The sequence below is a fragment of the Rhododendron vialii genome, chromosome 8a (assembly GCF_030253575.1).
Source record: "Rhododendron vialii isolate Sample 1 chromosome 8a, ASM3025357v1".
Classification (NCBI taxonomy): Eukaryota; Viridiplantae; Streptophyta; class Magnoliopsida; order Ericales; family Ericaceae; genus Rhododendron; species Rhododendron vialii.
This window is the reverse complement of record NC_080564.1, coordinates 5,956,682-5,973,687: the sequence shown is the minus strand read 5'-3', so window position 1 is coordinate 5,973,687 and position 17,006 is coordinate 5,956,682. Positions and strand designations below refer to the sequence as shown.

The following is a 17,006-nucleotide window of genomic DNA, read 5'->3' as shown; positions in this document are numbered from 1 at the left end:
CCCTTCCTAATATTTTTTTTTGCTGATTTCTCGCGGGTACACTTAAAATCACGTTCTGAACACATTGAGCGGCTCGGATCATCGAACTTCGATCGGGAAAAGGGAGAAAAAGGGAAGCCCTTACCTTAACAAGGTAAGGGCGCCCTTACCTGAAGGGGACTGATATATATATATATATACAGAGTTAGGTTCCGGTGAGGGATCCTTCATTTTATTAAAATGCGGGACTTCCCTTCCCAATTGAATTTCGATGATCCGAGCCGCTCAAAGTGATCAGAACGTGATTTTAAGGGTTCCCGTGAGAAATCAACAAAAAAAATGACTGGGAAGAGCTTCATCCGAGTAGTTTTCATTGAACGGTTCAAAAAAAACTGCTCGGATGACGCCCTTTCCGGTCATTTTTTTTGCTGATTTCCCGCGAGGACCCTTAAAATTACGTTCTGCACACATTGAACGGTTCGGATTTTTAAAATTTGATCGAAAAATGAAAATCCCTCATTTTAACAAAATGAGGGATCCCTCACTTGAAAATTCCTCATAGAGGAATTTCATTTCTCGATCAGATTTTGAAAATCCGAACCGTTCAATGTGTGCAGAACGTAATTTTAAGGGTCCCCATGAGAAATCAGCAAAAAAAATGACTGGAAAGGGCGTCATCCGAGCAGTTTTTTTTGAACCGTTCAATGAAAGCTGCTCGGATGAAGCCCTTCCCGGTCATTTTTTTTTGCTGATTTCTCACAGGGTCCCTTAAAATCACGTTCTGATCACTTTGAGCGGCTCGGATCATCGAAAATCAATCGGGAAGAAGAGTTCCGCATTTTAATAAAATGAGGGATCCCTCACCGGAGCCTAACTCATATATATATATATATATATATATATATATATATATATATATGAAAAATCCTAGCTTGCCTAGGTTTGTAGATTTGCTATGTTTCAAACTTTTTCAATAATCAACGCACAATCAATATATCAGCCTAATCAAAACGCCGAAAAGCTATAAAGAGAAGAACACCAGATATACGTGGAAATAGTTCTTACTTTGTGTATGATTACAAATAAGGACTCCATAATTATGATTACAAATAATGAGTTTACCATGAAACTCGATCATTAACCATTATTTGTAATGAGTAATCATCATAATACGGGGAAATAGAGTAAGCTTTTTCAACGGGCTTTTTCTTCAAGAGGCTTTTTCTTAATGGTTCCAGGGCCGGCTCATAAGTTTTGGAAGCCGAAAGCGAACCTCTTGAATGAGGCCACCCTATATTTTTCATATAAAAGTGGTCTATAAAGAATCATAAAAAAAAAAAAAACCAATACAAAAAATTTACCATACCTCAAAATCTATCATTTGAAAATTATTTTTCTCGCACTTTTTGCTGCAAACGCATTGATTAAGTCTCCATAGTCAAGCTTCTTCTCCAATTCTTTCTCGATAGACAACATAGCCAATCCATTTAATCTTGCTTGAGACATGGTTGATTGAAGATAATTTTTGATCAATTTCAACTTTGAAAAGCTTCTTTCCCCCGATGCAACTGTAATCGGTATAGTCCACAATTTAGGCCTATTTTGTAGCTCTTAAATTTCAATTGGGCCTATTTTGTGTAAATGAGGCTAGTGTAATTTTTTTTTGACCATACACACACACACACACACACACACATATATATTTTATCAAACGGTTCAAATAAAAACTGCTCGGGTGAAGCCTTTCCAGTCATTTTTTTTTGTTGATTTTTCCTGGGTACCCTTAAAATCACGTTCTGAACACATTGAGCGGCTCGGATCATTGAAATTCGAACGGAAAATGGGAGAAATGGAGAGGTCCTTATTTTTTCTCATTTGAAAATGACTGTGTATATATATATATATATATATATATATATATATATATATATATATATATATATATATATATATATATATAGGAATCCTAAAATTTGGGGGCCCTCGTTTTTTATTTTTTTCGGGGGCCAGAAGCGCCCGCTTCCCTCGCCTTGGCTATAAGCCGGCTCTGCATGGTTCATGGTTGATGGAAATAGATTATCTTCAAGAGGCTTTTTCTTCTTACTACTTCAACATAATTAACATCTGTGCGAAATAGTTCTTTTTTCTTCTCATTGTATGATTACAAATAGTTCTTACTCTGTGTTCGCATATCCTCACCACGAATCCTAACGACCGGGCAAACCGTTCAATAACCCCGAAGTCTGAAATGTTAGACCTTCGTGAGATTCAAATATACTGCCCCATATGCACTTGGCCAAACTCATTCGCGTTGGAAAGTTGATCAACTAACTAATAGAGTGGGCCTTTCTTCCAATTCTGTGTGGTCATAGTTCCGCAAACAGACCTTCACAGCGATGGAAGAAGAAGAAGAAATACAAATAGCCAATGCATGCCTAATTTTGATCTAAAAATGGGGGCCATTCTATTTCGATTATAAGAACTAGCATAAAGCCCGTTCATACATTTGCTTTATCGGCTATCCATGCAAACGAACTGTTTATATGTGTAAATTATTCTTGAAAGAAACCAAGTGAATAACGTTTTTAATTTATATTTTTTTTAAGATCGTGAGAACAAATTTGACACCATAGGTGGAAGAACAATATTATGATAGCCAATTTTTAAAGGTGTCAAATAGCCACATCAGTATTCAAAAAATTTAATTGAAATATTCAAATTTGAAGTAACGTTTTGACATCTTCAAATTTAAAGTAAAGTTTGGAGATACTCTAATGCAGTTAAAATAGAGTCTGTTTTTTATCTGAAAAAAAAGGCACAAAGGCAAGCCTTTACCACCTTGGGAGTTGGGATCAAACCCCATGTCTCCCATTCATACCACTCCAAACTTCTATATATGGGTCATCCCTGTAAGCAGAAATCACTAAGTGATTTTCTGCATTCTTTAGATACATATAGCAATGCTGAGCTGGCAGTCAATTAGTTTAGTTTGGTTAAGTTTCTGTGGTTAGTTTAGTTTGTTAGTTAAGAGCTAACTAATCTGAGATTAAGTGGGAGTATATAAGCTCCAGTGTACTCTGTCTTCATTCAAGAGAGATGAATGTCGTGAATAGAAAAACCCTAAAAATCAGTTCTTGATCTGATTTGGATTCTTGAATGAGAGTTGTGTAGATTCTTGTGTATTTCCATATGGTATCAGAGCCGTGAGACGAAAGTCCACAGATCTAGTTGCTTTTCTGTATTTCGACGGCGATTTCCTCCCAATCTCGAAGGTGATTTTCAATCTCGAAGGCGATTTTCTTCTTTTGTCTTCTCCAATTACTTTTCTGTGTTTCAACGGCGATTTCCTCCCCATCTCGAAGGCGATTTTCTCCTCGAAGGCGATTTTTCTTCGATTTTACTTCTCCGATCTTCAATGGCTTCGAATTCCTCTTCCGCGAGTTCAACCTCCACTGCATCAGTAACTGTACCTTCTTCTCTCGCCTTCTTAGTCTCTAATTTTCATTCGTTAGTGAATATTAAACTCGATGGGGCCAATTATCTTTTATGGCGTGTTCAAGTTGAAAGTGTGTTAAAAGCCAATGGATTTCTTGGCTATTTGAATGGCACAACTACTTGTCCAGCTTCTCAAATTCGTAATACAGATGGTGAAATGGTTCCAAATGCTGATTTTGTGATGTGGAATCTAGTTGATTCGCAACTGTTGTCATGTTTACTTGCCTCGTTATCTCAGAATACACTGCCTTATGTTCTTGGATTAGATCATGCCTATCAAATCTGGCAATCATTGTCGAGTCGATACAATTCGTTGTCTAGAGCACATATACATGACGTAAGAGACAGACTGTATAAAAATACCAAAACCTCTACCATGGAAGCCTATATAGATACAATCAAGGGCTATGCACAGAGGTTAGTAGCTGCAGGCTGTCCAATGGAGGATGATGATCTTGTTTTTCACACACTCAGGGGTCTAAAATCCAAAGCATTTGATGGTTTTAAAACTGTTGTACGACTGAGGGGCGATGATATCACTTTTGACGAATTAGTGACAAGGCTTAATGGAGAAGATATGCAAATGATAAAAGATGATGAAGCAGTGACTACATCTGTATTGGTTGCTACACATGGTAATTCTTCAGTTCCCAATCCAATGTCACAAGGCAATTTGGGTTCTATACAATCTGTACAGCAACTACCTAGCCCTTCCCCATCAATTCCTATGCTTCCTATGATACCTCAAGTTCCTATGATACCTCAAGCTAGTAGTGCCAATCAAAATCCATTTCTCCCTTCCTATTCATCACAGCAGTTTATGCCTCAACAACCATTCTATTCTACTTCATCCAGAAATTTTTATAGAGGAAGAGGGGGAAGAGGCCCTAGATTTCCCAGAGATCCTTGTGAAATCTGTGGCAAAAATAATCATATCACTAGCTTTTGTTACTACAGATCTCAATTTCCTCAATTTCAAGCTCAGATTCCTCAGTTTCAAGCTCAGTTTCCTGCTTATGATCAGTTTTCGAGTGGCCAATGGAGAGGCTCTCAAGGAAATCCATGGATGAATTCTTCACCTATACAGTATAATTTTCCTGTGATGCCTTCTCAGGTTCCTTTTTCAGGCCCTAGATCATCTTTGAGGGGCTCTCAACCTTTCAACTTTCAACAAATGTCACACATGTCACCTGCCTCAGTTTCTGCACAGGCTCATTTTATTGGTTCTGTTGGTCCTTCTGGGGTTTCTAGCTCTGGGTCTGGTCAGAGTTCCGTTAATGGAAATTACAATGGTTATGATGGATTTCTCTCAGCAACTCTGTCACCTCCGCAACCTTGGTATTTTGATAGCGGGGCAACGAATCATATAACCAATAATCTGCAGAATCTGGACATTTCTCAACCTGTTCATGGGACTGAAGGAATTTTGGTGGGCAATGGTAATTCTCTTCAAGTAACCCATACTGGAAAAGGTCTTCTTCCTACTCCAACAGCACAGTTTCATCTTTCTCATGTTCTTCATACACCTCATATCACACACAATCTTATTTCTGTTTATCATTTTGCCAAAGATAATAATTGTTCTCTTACTTTTGACTCATCTGGTCTTGTCATTCAGGACAAGACTTCCCACAACATTCTCTATCAGGGACCATGTCACAAGGGGCTCTATCCAATTATGAACAACTTTAAAAGCTCATCTTCTGTCTCAGGTTCTCCTATCTTAGTGAGTTCTGATTCCTCTGCTATGTTGTGGCACAGGAGACTTGGTCATCCAAGTCCTCCTTTGTTTCATGCTTTAATAAATCAGCTTAGTTTAGCTATCTCTAAGTCTGTAATGTTGAATTGTTCTTGTTGTAATATGGCCAAAAGCCATAAGTTGCAGTTTCCTTTGTCTATATCAAAAACCACTGCTCCCTTTCAACTAGTCCATATGGATGTTTGGGGCCCTGCTCCCATCCCTTCTAATAAAGGTTTTCGATATTACTTATTGGTTATTGATGACTTTTCAAGATATTCTTGGTTGTTTCCTGTGCATTATAAATCTGAAGTTAAGCAGAAAATTGCTGAATTCAAATCTTATGTTTCTACCCAATTTCATACTTCTATTAAGATTGTTAGAAGTGATAATGGGGGTGAATTTGTTAATCACTTTCTTCTTCATCTATTTTTGTCTACTGGAGTTCTTCATCAAACCTCTTGTCCCCATACACCAGAACAGAATGGAGTTGTAGAACGAAAACACCGACACCTAATCGAAACAACCATAACTCTTCTGCTGCAAGCTAAAATGCCCAGTAAATTTTGGCTAGAGGCTCTTACTACAGCTGTGTACTTGGCGAATAGGTTACCTCATTCTTCTTTGAAATTTCAAGTTCCTTTTTATGTGCTATTCAATACTTCCCCAAATTACCTGGCTTTAAAGCCTTTTGGTTGTTGTTGTTATCCTTGGCTTAAGCCCTATGTTCCTCATAAACTTGCTCCAAAATCTACACCATGTGTGTTTCTGGGGTATAGTGAGACATCTAAGGGCTATAAATGCTATGATCCAGTTCAGGATCGAGTTTATATCTCTAGACATGTCAAATTTGTCGAGCATGAGTTTCCTTTTGTATCTCTATCTTTCATTTCTCATACCTCTTCATGTGATTTACCTCCTCCTTCTCTATCTTTTCCTCTTACATCCTTTGATGACATTATAGTACAATTGCCTATTTCTGTGTCTCTTCCTACATTTTCTACTACTGTTGCCCCTGCACCTGTCTCTCCTGTTGTTGTCTCTTACGCAGTTCCTCATATTTCTTCTTCTTGCTTGCCTGTATCCTTCAATAATGATGCCTTTTCTCCTCTCTTATCCTCCAGTCCTACTTCTTTGTCTCTTTCATCCTCATCTTTACCTGTATCCTTACCCATTTCTGTTGTTCCACCTCCTGTTTCTCATTCTATGACTACAAGATCTAAGAATGGCATTGTTAAACCAAAATATCCATGAAGTCTCAGTGCAGTTGTTTCTGATTCTGTTTTGCCCACTACAGAACCTACTCATTTTTCTCAGGCTATGAAACATACAGTGTGGCAATAGGCCATGGGGGAAGAATTTCAAGCTTTAGTCAAACAAGGCACTTGGACACTTGTTCCTCCACCACCTAATGCTAACATTATAGGATGTCAGTGGATTTACAAGATCAAACAAAACTCTGATGGTAGTGTAGCCAGATATAAAGCACGATTGGTAGCCAATGGAAATCAGCAGTTTGAAGGGTTGGATTATACAGAGACATTCAGTCCTGTTATCAAACAGCCTACTATAAGGGTTGTCTTAAGCTTGGCTGTTCATTATAATTGGAATATTCGTCAATTGGATGTGTCTAATGCGTTTTTACATGGAGCGATCGAAGAAGAAGTGTTTATGAAACAACCGCTCGGTTATCAAAATAGTTCTTTCCCTCATTATGTGTGTAAGTTGACTAAAGCCTTGTATGGTCTCAAGCAAGCTCCACGGGCCTGGTTCTCTACTTTTTCTGCATTTTTGCTTAGTCAAGGTTTTGACAATAGTAAGGCTGATGCCTCTCTTTTTACTCTTCACAATGATCAAGGGACCACTCTTATTCTGGTGTATGTTGATGATATTCTGATTACTGGGAGCAATACTTCATATATAGATGAACTGATTACTCTTCTAGGGACTAAGTTTGTTATGAAGGATCTTGGGACTTTGAGCTATTTTTTGGGAATAGAAGCTCTGAAGCATGGTTCTAGTCTGCTTCTATCTCAAACAAAATATGCAACAGATTTACTATTCAAGGCAGGCATGCACGATTGCAAGTCTAGTTTTTCTCCTTCCTCAGTGAAGCCTGCAGTACTGGATCCTGATCCTCCTTTTTCTGACCAACAGTGGTATAGAACTATAGTAGGTTCACTTCAGTATCTTACATTGACACGTCCTGAAATTTCTTTTGCTGTCAATTTGGCATGTCAACATATGCACAACCCAAAGCATAGTCATTTCATTGCTGTGAAAAGAATTCTAAGATATCTCAAGGGTAGTTTAAATCAAGGCCTTCTTTTTGTTCCTAGTCCTCTGATGCTTACTGCTTACTCTGATGCGGATTGGGCAGGTGATCATTTAGATCGCAGATCTACCTCAGGTTTTTGTTTGTTTTTGGGTTCAAATATGATTTCATGGTGTTCCAAAAAGCAACATACCGTTGCGCGATCATCTACTGAGGCAGAGTATCGATCATTGGCACATACAGCAGCTGATCTCTCTTGGGTTCAACAACTTTTGGTGGATTTACATGTTTCTGTTTCTGGTTCTCCTATTATCTGGTGTGACAACCAGTCAGCAATTTCATTAGCTGCTAATCCTGTTTTTCACGCAAGGACTAAGCATGTTGAGGTGGACTATCATTTTATTCGTGAAAAGGTTCTCAGCAAACAACTACAGGTTCAGCATATTGGGACTTTGGAGCAGATTGCTGATATCTTCACCAAATCTCTCTCTGTTGCTAGGTTTTTGTTTCTAAAATCCAAACTCATGGGGGTTGATGCAGGGGACTGTAAGCAGAAATCACTAAGTGATTTTCTGCATTCTTTAGATACATATAGCAATGCTGAGCTGGCAGTCAATTAGTTTAGTTTGGTTAAGTTTCTGTGGTTAGTTTAGTTTGTTAGTTAAGAGCTAACTAATCTGAGATTAAGTGGGAGTATATAAGCTCCAGTGTACTCTGTCTTCATTCAAGAGAGATGAATGTCGTGAATAGAAAAACCCTAAAAATCAGTTCTTGATCTGATTTGGATTCTTGAATGAGAGTTGTGTAGATTCTTGTGTATTTCCATAATCCCATCCTCACAATGAACTTTCGAATCATTTACTTACCACAATGGACTAAGGCTCCGTTCCAGAACACCTTTTTAAAAAATAAGTACTTATTTCACATTTTTAAACTCAAAAATAATGTAAATGAAAAATAATTTTTCAATTTTTTTTTGCATCGTATTAAAGATTTCAATGAGATCTATCAAATAAGATCTAAATTCATAGAAAAATAATTTGCGTAAGCACATGATTTTTGAGCTTGAAATTGCCTTCTTAAAAAATAAGTACTTATTTTCCTTTCCGGAACGGAGCCTAATCAAAATTAGATAATCAAAACTTGTCAAAACAGCTTTTTACTATTCAATAAAATTTAGGGATACTTAAAGAATCATCCTCAGAAATCACTTTCTTTAAGTTTTCATCCTGCTCAATTTTGGCACTTATGTTTTCATCCTCACTCTTTTTTAATTCCAAAAGTGCCCTTTTTTATTATTTCCATGAAAACTTAATACCATATATATGCATTGAATTTTGGGATGGAATCCTAAAGTTGGAGGTCCTAATGGTGATTATGAGATATACTTTACTGCACAAAATCCGGCAACAAACAGATCCATATCTCCATTACTAGAACATGCACCTAATCTGCACCTAATTCACGGGATTGGTTCTATAACCCACAATCCAACTCCATCATTCTCGCCATCCTCCTGTCCACAAACCATATGAACATGTTCCACTGCCGTCGTCGTCCTCCTGCCAAGACCCGTTTCAAATCCTCCATAGTTGTTCAATATAACAGAAAACGATGGAGAAGATGGAGAAGAAGACAATACAACCAATTCTCCATTATCTCGACGTTCGGTGAAGAAAATCAACGCATGCACTTCACCCCACATCGGCGTCCTCCACATCCTCGTCCTTGTCGCTCGCATCCATTGTCCCCGTACGCTGCATTCATGTTGGCAGAGTAGCGGTGTTGGCAGCAACAACAGCGGGAGGAAGACGAAGACGCCAACTGGAAAGCCACCATCGATTCCGTCGCCGTTGCCGCCTGTCGGGGTTCGATTTTGGATCAATCGGTTCGGGTTCCACTCCTGGCTCCTTCTTTATAGCTCCTTGTGTCCTCCGATGATCAAGTTAGATCTAAGGAGAAGAAGATAGGCCTCGGGTTAGGGAGAAAGAGCGTCCTCCCTAACGACTGTTTGGCCATGACGGGAAGAGCGTCGATGGCCTCGGGAAGGAGATAGGCCTCGGGAAGGATATAGACCTCGGGAAGAACATGAACAGTGCAATGAACAGTGTTATTTCATGCTTCAGACGACAAAACCGGCGTTTTCCACCGATTGTCGGAATCTTGATCGCGAAAGGATTTCGGTTCCTTCCTCCGTTTGCTCCGCGCCTCCGCCGTTGGACCTGCAACAAGTCACTAAGGCTGTGGAAGCCCAGTGACCCTCCGACGATCAAGTTAGATGTAAGGAGAGAGGTTTAGGTCTAGGGTTAGGGTTAGGGAAGAATGACATACCTCTTTAGATTAGAGTCCCTTTGTATTTATAGATCTTGGTTTGCTTAGCCTCCAAGTTAGTGCGTGGAGGTCACGCTCAGGTAACCGCCTCGGGTGACATCATAGATAACGCACCGGATAAGGCGGTTACGGAGCACATGGCCAGGTCAGCCCTTCGCGAGGATTCTTCTCGATGATGTGTCTCATTAGGCGCAGGAGGCTTGCTCGGGAGCCCTCGGTACTGTGTTTCGGGGGTCGGTATGGAGCCCTCGGTGGTATGTCTCCGGGGTTGGTACGGAGCCCTCGGGTGCTGTCGGTAATATGTCTTCGGGGTCGGTACAGAGCCCTTGGTAATATGCTTCCGGGGTCGGTACGGAGCCCTCGGTGGTATGTCTTCGGAGTTGGTACGGAGCCCTCGGGTGCCGTCGGTAATATGTCTTCGGGGTCAGTACAGAGCCCTCGGTAATATGCTTCCGGGGTCGGTATGGAGCTCGGTGGTATGTCTTCGGAGTCAGTACGGAGCCCCATTTTTTTGGGCCACTACACCGCCACTATTGGTCGCACGTCTATCGACGACCGGCATCAAACGTCGGAACTCGAGCTTGATGGCCATAGTCCGAACTCGATTGCGACGACGAAGACGACAACAAAGACGGAGTCCACAATCTGCACGATCTTAGAGCATCCATGATCTCCACATCCTTGTGGGTTTCCAATTGGTATTGTCAATGTTGAGTTCCTTTTCTTAGAAATTAAATAGGCATTATTTTTTTCCTTGTAACGAGATGGATTTTTTTGAAAGTTGGGTTCCTGTCAGTATATGAATCGTCATGAAATGTTGAAATCGACATGATAATTTAACCATGAAGCGCTGATCACGATAACTTGTTTTGATGGTAATTTAACCATATTTGAACCGTTTAACATGAAATATTTGTTCGAATCATGGGATATTTATCGTATTCACGTTGTAATCGTCATGGTAATTTAACCATTTAACGATGTAACGGTTTGAGTATGTCATGTTATTTTTTTTTTTATGATAATTTAGCCATGTTCCATGTAATAAGATCAATGGAAAATATGACTTTTTGTTGCCTGGTTAGCCAATTCGAAGAATGAAGAAAACATGTAAATGTATGGTCAACTTATCATATCATATTCCTAATAAAATTGATTTCTCAAATACATTCCATGATAAAAAAAGAGAGAAAAGTATCAATCATATTTAAATTACCAAATTCCACTGAATTAGGAAAATAATCCAATTTAATCCCACTAAATTGGGAAAACAATTCAATCCAATCCAACTAAATTAGGAAAGCAATATAACATAATATATATATATATATATATATATATATATATATATATATATATATATATCATAGGGAAATGGGCAAGATAGGTAATTCACACACTAAGAGGATGAAAACATAAGCATGAAAAAAGGGCGAGATGAATTCTTACATGGCATGGATAAAAATGATGGATATTTAAATATTCCATAAATTTATTGGTTACTAAATTTAATGATATTGTTAAGTTCTACAATGGTTTTTTCTTTTTTGTCCATAATAAAAATAATAGATGTCACTGTAGTGATAATTTCACGCCTGAAAATGAAGGGGAAAGACAAGACAAAGAGGAAAGAGAATAATTTTCAGTTTGAAGGTGGGCGACAATGAGAATGATTAATTTTTACCCATTAGGCGGAGGATAATAAGTACTCTGAATATTGATTCACTTTCTGCCCATTATCCTAAACCGAACGGGAGGAGGTTAGCAATAGCATTTTCCATAAGAATTTTAAACGTTGATGGAATCGGGGGCTCCTCTAATTAGGGGTCATATACAAACGAAACTGAATGAGTTATAGGGGTGGCTAGAATGAGATTGATCTTGATTGTGCACGAAACTGAATGAGTGATAGGCGTGGCTAGAATGAGATTGATCTTGATCTTAATCTTGATTGTGCACGAAACTGAATGAGTCATGAGTGATAGGCATGGCTAGGATGGATTGATCTTGATCATGATCTTGATTGTGCACGAAACTGAATGAGTACTGATATAGGCTTGGCTAGAATGAGATTGATCTGGATCTTGATTGTGTGATTTTTTACTAACCTAAAGACAACTGCTACGAAGTCCTCACCGTAAATTACTTGTGTGGAGATGTAGGATAAGATCTTGGAAGATTCTATATTCTTATTTTTATGATTCTAGAATTAGAATATAAAATCTTTCAAATTCTTGAATAAAAATATAAAACCTTTCAGAATCTTAACCTACATTAGGAGAACTATTTTCATAATTTTTGGTTGGAAAACAAATCAGTTTTGACAAAGCATCAATAAAAATATGTTTTTTTTTTTTCCCAATCTGTGGAATCTCCATTTTTCTTTGAAATTAAGAAGGAAAAAATCATTTTTGAATTGTGCAAAAACGAAAAACAATGCAAATAGGAGAGCTTTTATAAAAGTTCTCGCTATCTCGGAAGTCGGAAAACGGAAAAATATAATATGGTGGAAAGGAAAGTAATACACAAAACAGGGCAACATGTTTCTAACAAACTCGTTGTTTTCAATATTGTAGAGGTATAATTTAATGTTTCTTGAAAGGGGAAAGACTACAATACACATCATTTATTTGAGTGTATATCATATGTACTCCTAAAATATTATGAATTATACAGAAAATGTTACGAATCGTATTAAGGTTACGAGATATACCAAAATGTTATGAATCATAATAATAATGTTACGAATCGTATTGCTGAAAGGTTATGAGTTCTAGAACAAAAGTTACAAAACACATTACACACGAAAATGTTATGAATAAACCATAAAATAGGTGCATATGGTACACCCTTTTGAATGGTATGTATTGTAGACTTTCCCTTCTTGAAAAAACTACTGTTGTTTTGGAACGTAATTCTTGAATGTTTTTTCAAATTATACCGCCAGACAAGCACTTAGTTACTTTTTCTCTCCGACAGATTGATAAAGAAAATGCCATTAGCGGTTGAATCATTTGGTCTACGAAGAAATGAAGAGAGAGATAGTTCATTATGAGTTAGGGGCTGGTGTTGTCCAGTAGTGCGCGTAGCACGGTGCTATGTGCCTCAATCCGAAGTCCGTTCATTATATAGGTAATTATAATTAACCTTTTTTGCATCAAACAAGTAAAAATCTGCTTGTTCGGCATTTTCGATTTAATTCTGAGTTCTTAAAATACACGCTTTTGGTTGATTAGATAATTCGTATTTGAAAAAAAACAAAAACACTTTTTGCATTGCCTTAAAAATGGTCGTAGTTGTGAAGAAAATTAAACATTGTCCTCAGTCATATTTTTAATGGTTTTCTTCTCCCAAAGTCTTAAGTTCGAAACTTTTCACGTGCTATCAACTCTTGTTGGGTCAGTTCATAAGGATCTTTGCTTCGGTTTTGAATGTCCCTTGCTAGTGGACGGGGAATTGTTCCCCTTAAGATTATTTGAAGGGCACGTAAATTGGCCCAGACATTTTTAGGTATCGGAGCTAAAAAAATCAAATTTAGGAGACCAACTTTACATTAAAACTGCAGGAGTCTTAATTTTTATTTTTTTATTTGGTAAGGGAGAAACAGCTCTACAGCCAAATCACTAAATGGATGCGACTACGCAATCCAAAACTCCGGGGGAGCTAACGCAACCAGACCAGTCACCGCCCCATACTCACTCTAGGTTACTCACTCTTTGGGAAATTGAACCCAAACCTTAAAGAGTACTCCCAAAACTTAAGCATCCGCCCGAATCACTGGGGCAACCCTTTGTGTGTGCAGAAGTCTTATTTGCTAGATTGGGGGTTCATAGTTCAATATAAACGATTGAAGAAGACTAGAGGGAAAAAATGAGTCTTGTTTGGAGGGACTGGATTTTTGGTCTCGACGGTTCACTGATTTGTTGAAAGAATGCAATTTGCCAATGGCGTTTTCACAAGTGTCATAGAGGAAATATAAATTCCAATTCTAATGATTTACCTTGAAGATGTGTTATTTTATACTATAAAGGAAAAAAACGCAACTTCTTCTTCTTTGCAAAGTTCTTGTGAGGTACTACTATATGCACAATGGCGTAACTAAAACTAAACCGTTGCTAAAGTTAACAATATTTGCTAAGAAATAGTATTCACATAAGAATAATCAAATTTAATAATCTCTTAATTACTAACCAAATTCTGCCACTTGCATAACAAAAATTAGAAATCTTTTGCCAAGAATCAAATTAGTTGACCCCACCCCACACAAGTTAATTCAACTCACAGGCCACTCGGTGAGTGCATGATTTTAATGGAGTGCAACATGCGCGCACTCTCTCTTTCTCTAATCTTCATTCTCACTGGTACGTACCCCCACCTTCAAAATTTTCAGAAAGGAGGAGAAAGAATAATTTTTTGTTTCAAGCTCTCCTATTTGCATCGTTTTTCGTTTTTGTGCAATTCAAAAATGAATTTTCATAATTTCAAAGAAAATAGAGATTCCATAGATAGGGGAAAAAGACACATTTTTTTGGTGCTTCGTCAAAATTGATTTTTTTTTTTTTTGCTACAACGATAACAATTGATATTATAAAGGGTGGCGCTAATGCCACGAGGCAGTTTATTAAAGCCACGACAAGTCATAAACTGTGACAAAGTTGTCCTCGGCCTTTAACACCTCTCTCTCTAGAAAGAGAGAGATCTTCTACTCTCTCTGTTTCCTCTTCTCATGGATCTTTCACCCCCTCATTCAAATTTTTTATTTTTTTATTTTTTTATAAGCCCCTCATTCAAATCTTCTCTTCTAGTTTCGGAAAAAACCACCGGGAGGTGATGGATTTGAAATTGCAGATATGCATTTTGCGACCATTACCAGAGTTGGACCCAACCTCTCCGTACAACTAAATTTAGCAGTGACCACAGCTGTGTACCTACTGATCTGGGTATCAAGCACAATCCATATCGATTGCTTCTGTGTCTCAATTTTTGATAGAGGAAATTTCTTTTCTGTAGGTTAATTCAAGGACGATGGAGTAACTGTTGCTCCAAATAGCAACCCAAGAGAGGAGGTGAATTGGGTATCTCAAATATAATGCGGAATTTTAAAAAACGAATTGCAATCTATTCAACTACAATTCCAATTTCAATGATATACTATTCTACTCATGCAATATTGATATGCAAGATGGAAAGTAAAGAGAGTAGGGAAGAAAGAATCAAACGCAAGGATTTATAGTGGTTCGGTCCGCAACTTCACGGCCTAGTCCACTCCCCAAGTGTCCAACTCGGGATTTGCTGCATTATCTCCAAATATCCTTTGTTGGTTACATACAAACATTACCCTTTACCTCCTCTTTTTCTCGTCCCTAGCTATCCTCTCTCTCTCCCAAAACCGACAAACCTCAATACATTTTTTCATATTTGATTCGTCCATGGACGCTTTCAATTGGCAAAATCTGGATTAACAACTTATGATCATGATGAACATGGGAGGGAGAGAGAGAGAGAGAGAGAGAGAGAGAGAGAGAGAGAGAGCTATTTGCATGTGAGGCCCTCAAAATCTCAATCTTGAATCCGACAAACCTTCATGGCTCTAGCAATTATCGGCGGCTTCCACATCCTTCGTAGTCCAGGTTTGGTTTGAGTTTGAGGTGTAGAGGTTTGGGTTGGGTTTGAAGGTTAAAAATGAAAATTCGGAATTGGGATGAGGTTTGGGTTGCCAATCTTTACCATGATTTTTTCGTTGGGTCCTGTTTCTTTGTCGCCCTACTGCAGACTTACACTAAAGTTTTTACAACGCCACTGTAAATGATCAGTTACGATAATCAGGAGAAGTCAAACTCTTAACATGAATTACGAGCACTTTGAACAAGATGTGTAATGTCTTCAAAATAAAGAAGGGGGGCGATAATGCGTCCACGATCGTATTGGTTAATGACACGATTATTGTTCATATGGTCTGATAGTTTTGCCCTCAAATGTCTCTCTTGGTCTTTGTGGGGCTCCGTCCCGAGTGGTTCATGCTTTCTGAATATGGGCTCGAGATCTGCTCCTAGTTCCTTCCTTCGCCCTGCAAAAATGAAGCACAACTAAAGACCACACCGGAGGTCCTCCGGGATGGCCCTCCGGTGCAAGAGTCAGTTTACTTGCAGAGAGAAATTAAGAACCAGGAGCTAGGGTTTATCTGTGCATACCTTTTCAAGGTAGGCATGATGGGATATTTATAGGGAACCTCTTAGCTTGATCTCCAAGATTGCACCAACGCTCAACACGCGTCGGCTGACGTCACTCTTATGTCACGTTTAGGGTTTTGTAACCATTTACAGGATGAGCTGGCACCTTCACGTGCCACCATCGTTATCCTCATAACCGTTTGGATGACGTCACAACCATCATCATTGCCACGGTTGCTGTTCCCACGCAGGCGAGCTGGAACGATGGCTATGCTTTGTTCGGCACCGAGCGTGTTGTGCGACCTCGGAGGGTGTCCAATCCGAGCGCGTTTCTCACTCGCGTGGGTGCTGGAGACTGAGGCGATTAAGGAAGTCGTAATTAGCGAGACCCTCGGCTACGGAGGCCTTCGGAGTTCCGAACGTTGAGAGAAAGATGACTTGAAGTTGATAAGGATACTGGATCACGTTCGGAAATGGCATGAGCTTTTTTGCTCGGCCTGCTACTGTCTTCCATGTGAAAAATTATTCAATGCCGCATGAACATGCCACGTGATGCCCTAATTTTTCACTTTATTATTTACGCCCATAACAAAACTGAAGCCGGCCCACACAAATATGTGGTGCAGAGTTTACTGGGGGCGCCACTTGACAATGCCACTAGGGCACTGAATAATCACTCCTTATGAGGGTTTCAAAACAAGAATCAAATTGAAGAAAAGTGGAATGAATGGAATATTAGAAGTAGACGAACAGAGAGGGAAGAGAATGGGCCAAATGGGTTTTCCATTGTAGTGAGAGGTAAAGCGTATTGTGTACGTGGAAGGGCCCATTCTTTCCCTTCTCTGTTCGTTTACTTCTAATATTCCTTCATTCCACTTTTCTTCAATTTATTCTTGTTTTGAAACCCTCGTAAGAAGATACCCATGTACGCGCATGACCAGATTATTACGTCCTCTTTCAGTTTCTTACTTTTAGCTAATAACAAGAAAGTAAGTAACTTCTTCATTTTCATACATCT

At 38.8% G+C, this 17,006-nt stretch overlaps 1 protein-coding gene across 1 annotated transcript in view; it reads left to right on the top strand.

The window, feature by feature from the left end:
- LOC131298931 (metalloendoproteinase 2-MMP-like) overlaps positions 1–17,006 on the top strand; it is a 50,191-nt gene that overhangs the window by 1,959 nt on the left and 31,226 nt on the right. The window lies entirely within an intron of this gene.